Genomic DNA, 9,160 nt, shown 5'->3' on the forward strand with positions numbered 1-9,160 from the left:
TTATTTAAGCAAATGTTGGCGAAGCACTGGAGTAATTTTGCTGTTCCATCACTTTTTACATCCAGCAGCCTCATTTGTGCTGACAATCCTTTGCTAGTATTTCCAGATAGAAAAAATTCTTAGAAGAGAATGGGGAGTTTCAGACAGGTTTCTTTACATCCTTTTATCTTACCAGTAGCAAAGAGGTTTGTTCTACACCTACTGCATTTCAAACCATACAGCGCAGTGAAGGGTGAAGCCTTCACTCAACACTGGTTGCAGAGATGCACAGAAGACTCTTCTCTGTGCTCTTCACCAGGCTCAGAGAAGAATTGTTCCCCCAGAAAGGCCTTAGTGTATAATTGACGTATATTATTTATTGCAAATGTTTCTAGCAGTCAAATAGTTTTCTGGAGTTGTAACTTACTTTTTATTTCTTGCTTGGTGTACCTGCCGCCTAGAGACTCCATAGAAAAGTTTCCCTGTAGGATTTAAATGGGATTTAGTAACAACATTTCTTCAACATGAGGAATTTATATTGTCACTTCATGAAAGAAAGCCTTTGCACTAACCACCTTCTTAAATAAATTGATAATATATTCCCTTTCCTAAGCCTCACAGATGCAACTGTAATTTTCCTTGCAAACTCTTCACTTCAAAGCACACACACTATAAATTCCCAGCTGTCAGCCAACGTGGTTGTGCTTCCTGACAGAGACACATGGGGAAAAAAAAAAAAAAAACCCCAAAAAACTAAACCCAAAAACCAGCTACGAGTGCTCAATAATTCTAATGAGAAGATACGTCTTTAATATTCCCAACATACAGTGATGCTGCTCGAGCAGCTGCTGTCAATAAAACTGACTCCTGCTCTGAGAGCTCCCTCAGTCCAGATGCAGCCACTGACTTGTAGTATCCATTATTATGGTCCTAAACAAAAAGTTTTCTTTTTAAATATATGAAATCAAATAGCATGCTTATGTCACTCAGGTCAAGATAGGGATTTGCAAAGAACTCGACACAGAGAAAGCTCTTCTCATTCCATGGACACTGGTATGGGGGGTTGGCTTTTTAGCAGGAAGGAAAAAAAAATAAATTAAAAACTAATAATCAATCAAGACCAAAAACTCAGTGCCAGCTTAAGAAATAATCAACCAGTCTGGACCAGCTGGGTATACCTCACTCATTTTGGCAGGTTTGTTACTGTCTGATGGGATATTTTTTGAATGCATGTTTGATGCAAAAAGTATGTTAAACTGTCAGCACTCGCCTGTCAAACTTTTTATAGAGAATTTATTTGCCTTAAGTAGTTGCCACATGACCACACACCATGGAAATTACTCAGCCATTCTTTCCAGAGGGACACAGACTTTTTCACACCTGACCTCCAGTACACAAGGTGCAGAGGCAGCTGCTCTTTAGAGCACACCATTTCCCAGGGTCTGCTTGCAGCAAATGTGCTATTAGATTAAAGATCTAAAAAAAAAAAACTCCAAATAAATCTCTATTTTAAAGGATTCTTTTCTTTCAACAAGATATGTAAAAATAGTTACATTCTACATTAGCTGAGCTATAAAAGAACCTGCTATCATTTCATTTGCTTTTATAACCTTCCTCCACACATAATATCACATTATGCACATTATAATGAAACCTGGTTACACTGAAACGTGTAAGACAGCTGGGTGGTGTTCTCCGAGCAGGGCTCCCTCTCCACACACACACACTTTTCCAAAGAGCCTTGTCTTCCTTGAGTTCCCAAATCTAGCAGATGTTCTTCAGTCTCATTATGAAAACCATATTAACTGAGAGCTATAGAAAAGGAAATTTTAAATAAACAAAATACTCCAGGGGCCTGGGGTCTCATTTCTTGGGTTTGGCGTGGGTGTGTTGTGTTAGGGGGGGGTTACATTTTTTATTTTTTTATTTTAAGTTGAGGACGATGTGGAAAGTGCTGCATTTAATTCACTTGCACATCTATCCTACAACCAGTTGACCAGTTAGTGTCTCAAAACAAAAAAGCCAACATAAAATCATGCTATTAAATTAAGCCTTAATCATTTGACAAAAATCAGGCTACCTAGTTTAGCAGACTGACTGCTCAGTGCTTAGGAATGAATTTATCTCCTGTTCAGTGTTAATACACACAGTGACAACACTGACACCTCGACAGCACGAAAGTGGTTTCCTCACATTGTCTGCTGCCTGGGAAGTGAAGACTGGCAGATGTTCAGTCCGTCACTTGCCAGGAAAATTAGCACTTTCCCAACAGATATGCATACTGAGTGAAGTGCGTCCAGTTCTGGAGTCCCCAACATAAGAAGGACATGGACCAGTTGGAGAGGGTCCAGAGGAGGGCCACGAAGATGATAAGAGGGCTGGAGCACCTTTCCTATGAGGACAGGCTGAAAGAGTTGGGGCTGTTCAGACTGGAGAAGAGGAGGCTCCAGGGTGACCTTATAGCGGTCTTCCAGTACCTCAAGGGGGCCTACAAGAAAGATGGGGAGAGGCTGTTCAGGAGGGCCTCTTGTGATAGGACAAGGGGTAATGGTTTTAAAATAGAGGGAGTTAGATTCAGGTTGGATATTAGGAAAAAATTTTTTACCATGAGAGTTGTAGAACACTGGAACAGGTTGCCCAGAGAGGTGGTGGATGCTCCATCCCTGGAGACGTTCAAGGCCCGGTTGGATGAGGCCCTGAGCAACCTGATCTAGTTGGAGATATCCCTGTTCCTTGCAGGGGGGTTGGACTAGATGACCTTTGAAGGTCCCTTCCAGCCCTAACGATTCTATGATTCTAAGTGTCCTGTAGTCATAGACAACTAGATCTCGGCATGGCAATGGACTGCTTGGAGACAGGAGCTCTTCAAACCCAACATGTCAAGAAAGTACAGGCAAAGTTGTTATTTGCAGCCACTCGATGGAGACCTCAGAACTGCACAATTACCACGACATCAGAACTAACACAACTTACCATCCGCCCACAGCAGCTTCGCAGAGACAAATTAATTTACAAGTTTTTAGCAGCATGAACGTGTTTGATCGTTTTGGAATTAATCATAAGGAGTCCCAGATTATAATGGCTTGCATCAGTTTATTTGTAATTGTTACATTAATTTAATTTCTAGTTCTTAGGGTTTTTTATTATACTTATTTACATTGGGATGAGAAAGATGTTTTCTCAATTTATTCAGTTTATCATTTCAAAATTTTCAAGGAATTGGTCTAAGTTGTTATCTCTTGCCTAATCCCTGTTAAACCACGCAAGTGATAGCTACTCTAAGTCTCAAACCTACTAACATTGAAGTGCTATCCAATACTCTGCAGTTTGTACAATTTCACTTCTAAGACACGACAAAGAATGATATTTTTTCCACATATGAAGAAACCACTTTGAAATCTAGAGAAAGGAAAAACTGTCATTAAGTGCCAAGTGCTTTAGTACCCACACCCATAAAGACAGAGATGTAAATCTGCAAATTCTGGACCTGCGATGAAAGAAAAATATTTAATTCTGACAGAAATATTTTATTCCCTGGTCTGTAAGTCTCCCACACAGAGATGAAGCCTCCCATGCAGCCCAGACCTGAGACTAATTCAGCTGGAGCTAGTTTTCCTTCGAGAAAAATCCTTGTTTTCTGAGGTGGCTGCTTGGGTACCAACTAGATCAGAGATCATACAGTGAGGGCAGTTTCCTGCTTTATGTTTTTATCCTCAGAAAATATTAACTTAGATTCATATTTCATTCCCCCAGAACAATCTACCCTGAATCAACTCAGAAATCCAACAATTCTTACAAGAGCTCCAGCTTTTCAGTTGATACCGGTTGTTTTCTACTTCCATTATGCAGCACTGAAAGGAAGGAAGGAAGGAGCAAGAGGCATTTGGGAATATTTGACATGTCTTTGAGAAGACCAATAACAAAGAATTTATTGCAAAGTCCAAAGCCACCACAACCTGATATTGATGTCCTCAGCACCACTGAGATCTCTAAAATCTGAGGCTCTACTAGTTGTGCATGATGCTGGCACTGTTCTGACTGCTGTCCCCAGCCCCTGACACAGGGAAGGAAAAAAGAGCATTGGCCCACTTGGACTAGAGTCACCAGCTTTTTCTTCAAAATGACTAAAAAAAGGTTTAAAAACTGAGTAGTTGCAGAGCTTGTTTTGGTCAAAGTGTCAAACACAGGGATTTACATCCCACTACTAAATGCAAGATTAAAGATGCAATCAGCACATAGCACAAGAACCTTTTGCTGTTTTACACTACACCCTTCCCCTTCATGGTTTCCAGCACCATAGCAAGGACTTCTACATGCTCAGAAGACAAATTCATTTGATTAGATGAGGCCAGATGGAGATAGGGTTCTTTGTGGGCAGTTACACAAGTACTGGTGTCAGCTATTGATGTGCAGCGGCCCTTCAGCATAGAAACTGTGGCTCCCTGTGCTTCACGTGCAGCTTTCAACCACCGAGTCATTCAAGGAGTGCCTCTAAGTCCAAGTTCTCAGCTAAGGCTATAGTTGCACAGTAGTCTGAAAATATCATTTCAGCAATAATAACTGGGAATGGTTCATCCAACTATAGAGACAGCATAAAAGGACAATCTGTTACTGTCACACTGATATGGTATTTCACATAATCCTGATAGGTAGTCTTATTAGTCACTATTTGATGTTACCTCCTACGGTGCCACATGAAGCCCAAAATCACTTGAAACAGCATTTCCTTTTCCTGCTTTTCTGTTCGTAATTGTCAGGTATGAAATACAGCTCGCTTGGGCCAGTAAAGCATCAATATAGGACTGCAGCTACATTTGTTTCTTCTATAAATAGCATTTCATAGCAGACTAGGAGTGTTCACAGTGGAATTTATACCACTTTAGCAATAAAATGAAAGTCGTGTTGTGGAAACAGCATAAAAATGCATATTTAATGAAAAAAATCTTGTAAATCCTAGCCAAGAATAGTGTTGAAGTCATCCTTTCCTTGCAAAAACATTGAAGAGCGTATATACTAACCAGCTTAACACAGGTCATATGTTTGAATGATTTGGAATCGTAAAGTGGCTCAGAAAACATTCAGCTGTCTCAGCGTTTCAGGACTCAAGTTAAAAATACGAAGCAATAAAATCCAAATGTGATTATTCAGTAGGTGCATCTGGTCACTGCTGGAGAAGAGCATCGGAGCGACACTGTGCAGTCAGCAGTTCAAGCACAAGAGGCTGGCAAGCATGGTGCTCAGTCTTTGGATGGGGCAACCACTTGCAGTTCAAGCCACAGATGTGATGGAGGTGGCCTAGCAGAACCTCCCTTGCACAAAAGTCATTGTCTCCTGCTGCTCTGAAGACCTTGAGCATCCCCGCTCATCAGCCCCTCCCATGAAACTTGGGCCTTGGTGGGTTTTTGGCTCCATTAGCAGGTCAACAGTAAATATTTGTCATAAATTTGAGCCTAATGATACTGGCACTAACACAAGCACTTTCAGAGTTCTGGTAGGTGAAGGAAGATACCCAAGAATAGAAGAAAAGGTGCATCAGGGTAAGGTGATACAAGTCAAAAATAAAATAAAAAAACAAACACACCACACACACAGAAAAAGGGAAAACACTCAAACACACCAATCTCTTCCTTATTTATCCATGGAAAAGGAAGGAACTACTTATCATCAAGTCCTGCTTATTGCCATCTTCTGGGAACAATAGCATAATAGGCAACTTTTTCTCCTTTTTCTAAAAAGGAGAAAGAAAACCCAGGGGAGGGGAAGTTTAAGGGAGAGGGAGGAGTATTGAAATGGTAAATAAAATGTCTAGGAAATAAAAGGGAAGACAGGACAGGGACAAAAGGAGAACAGAATGTAATAATTTGCTTCCAGAGAGTGTATTAAAGCTTTGAATTCATTGTCTTCATATGACAACTGAAAGAACATAATTTTCAAGGTAGATTTTGAACATCAATAAACTTCTTTTGCCTAGACATATACTTTCACTTCATGTATAGATTTTTCCAGGGAATAACATATAAATCTAAAACCCAAGAAATTCCCACAGAGGTAACTTACAGCTCTTTTCTTCCAAAAGGCAGGAAATCCAGCCAGACAGCCTCAGTGAAAACGTGCCAAAAAACATGCTATAGTCATCCCAGGGTTTGATCCAGGGGAGTACTAAACGGTCGTGGAGATCCATGCAGATGCAGCAGATACCACTCTGCTGCTCACCTCCCTCATTTCATTGGAGAGAATCACAATGACATGTACTCACAGCAGCTCTGCAATCATTTCTGAGCACTGGAGGCTGACCTGGCTCAAAGGGTCTACTATAAATAACCTATTTGTTTAATTTAATAGAAGGGCTTTAGGAAAGAAACAAGGGAAAGATGATCCAAAATAAGCCATTCCTCAAACTCGCTCAGTGTTTCAAGAAATTGCCAAAAGCAGAAGGTGCTGATTACACATAAAATCCATAGGATGATGCATATTTTGAAGGAAAAAAAAAAAACCACTCTCTGTAAACATTTTAAGGGAAGACTGGCATGGAATCAGGGAACTCTGCCTGAAGGAAACCAGGAGTCTCATGGAGCCCAATGATCCTGAAGGAACCAAAGATGCCTTCAGGAAGGGAACATTAAAATAAAGCATTCAAGCTATAAACACGGTTTCCTCTGGAAGTGACCCCAGCCCCACCATTAAGACAAGGAGGACAAGTGCCTAAAGGCTTTTTGACACCTCTCCCCAAGACACCAACCATGTTCCAGACAGATGGCAGTCACCAGCATACAGAGGAGTTATAACCACTATAAGCTTTTCACGGCCAGCAAGCTCCGATGGACACAGTGGCAATGTCAACACTTCCATGGATGAACAGTCTGATACTAATGGGGGAATCAAACAGGAGAACCTGCCCAAAAAAGGTCACCCACATCCTGCAGCAACAACTTCAGAAGGACTGCAGAACTATCAAAGATTATGTGTTTTGATGAGATTAGTGTTGCTCTAACGCTACACACAGGAGGAAAAGAGTACAAGCAGTGTAACTTCTGGCTCAATTAGCATTTGCTTTACACTTTCAGTAATAACTCACCTTACACTTCAATAACAATTTGGACTGTACTTTAAAATATGTTATATTTTACTCAAGCAACTGGAGTTTTCAACATGACCTTTCAGAAATAGCAAACAGCACAGCTACACATCTTGAAGGAGCAAGGAAAATCACTTATTTAAAACTAGAGAGACCAAAGCAAGACATGCCTCAACACCACAGCTCCACAGCCATTGAAAGCTCTTCCCAGAAGAGATTTATAAATTCATGAAAGAATCATTTAGTATCACCGTGAGGACTAACATGAGTTTTGTTAATTATTTACCGAGTCCTCATAGTGCAGGGGACAAAGGAAAGCTTGCAGCAACATCAGTACTTGACACATTAGTCAGTCTTTCACTTTTGTTTTATCAGCCTGCTCATGTGCTCTCAAATTTGCTGACCCGTATTCCTGAGCTCATTGAAAAGATGTGACAATCTTGTCTACATATAACTGAAGCTGTAAAACTTGTATCTCTTTTAACAATGTTTTCCTGCATCCACTGCAAAGGTGACTCAAAGAAGATTTGAGGTTTAGTTTTGGATCTTCCAAAAAAAGAGCTGTTGACTTATTATGGTTGCTAGCAACAAATAAATGCTGCAACTAAATTTGTGTTTCTGTAAAATAATAGTGACATGTCATTCATTTCACTACAATATTTTCTATTTATCAAAGTAATTTTTAGATAGAGAATGTGGTAACTCTCATCTCTTTGAGAAAGGCTTTGTCAAAGCAGCAAAACTCTTCCCTGCTCTCTCAGCTGAGGAAGATGCAAAGGGAATGAATGGTCAAATACCTTTCCATCTTCGTGACACAGGAAGAAAGAGGCCACAGAAGAGCTCCTGTGAAATCAGGAAAAGCTGAGAATGCACAATTTTTCCATGTTTCCTTGTTGAAAATCCTCTTTCCCAACAAGATATGAATTTAGGAGATCAGAAGGACAGCTGACCAACTTCTCTCTTGAACTCGCTGGCACCAACAACCTTTTGCTTCTCTTACCATCATTCAGTCTACATCATGCAACTGCTCAATTCAAGGCCCTTGGAGTCAGACAGGTATTTCAAGGACCTTTCGTTTTCATTACCATTTTGATAGTTTTCCTTGCTAGCTTGAAATGCTTTTTAATACATCACCGTCTTCTTTCATCGCTAAATATGAGAGCTTTAAAGACAAACATGGCAAAAATTTCTTCTTCTGTTTCGGTAAACACTTCAGAAGTGGTCTGCACTCAAAACAGCACTGCTCCTATAGGCCTGTGAACAACCACAGGATATTTTTCCTTGTGTCTATGAACATGGACATCATCTCCTTCCTAGCCAGTCTTATTTCAAGACTGACAGATCCTAGTTTGACCATACGTGATGGTCTTATTATTAAACTTCACGTAGATGTAGAGACAAATGAAAGTCAGAGGTAGGAGGAAGAAGGAAAAAAAAAAAGAGGAGAATATTTCCTTGTCTTTCTATTTCTCTTTCCTGACGAAACATATTTGACAAATTTGCATAGTGACCACATCCCTGGTTCAGCAAAAGAAAAACCCAACTATAAAAATAGGCTACTTTGAATTAAGTATTAGGCCTATCGATATTTCCTAGGCTGGGTACAGAAAAGGAGCCTATTTCAGCATCTCTCAGGTCACCAAACATTACGATTATGTGCCTCCATACAATTGAGGCACAGATGTAGGAAGAATATTGAGCTTTGGGGGATAATCAGATTTATTTTTTTTTTCAATAAGTAGAGCATATTATTTTCAAGTGGTTAACTGAGAATAACTCTTGCAGAAGTACAATATAACAGTAATTATTCCGAAATCAATGGCACAAAAGGGTTCATTTTAAATCATGTTATGATTGCTGGATTAAAGTAGTTATTATATAATCAGATAGCAATTACTCCACCTTAATAATTTCTGGGTTTCTAAAGGGTGAAAGTGATAATACAAGCTACAGCAGGTGTCAAATTTTAGACTTTGTGAAATGAATATTCTAAAGGCTGGAAAGAAACAAACATATTAGCATATAAAAACCACAAGCGTGGAAAATAGCTAAAAATATAAAAATACTTCAACCCTCCTGCCTTGAGCAGACATTCAGAAGCAGTTC

Source organism: Tauraco erythrolophus, chromosome 11 (genome assembly GCF_009769465.1).
Source record: "Tauraco erythrolophus isolate bTauEry1 chromosome 11, bTauEry1.pri, whole genome shotgun sequence".
NCBI lineage: Eukaryota > Metazoa > Chordata > Aves > Musophagiformes > Musophagidae > Tauraco > Tauraco erythrolophus.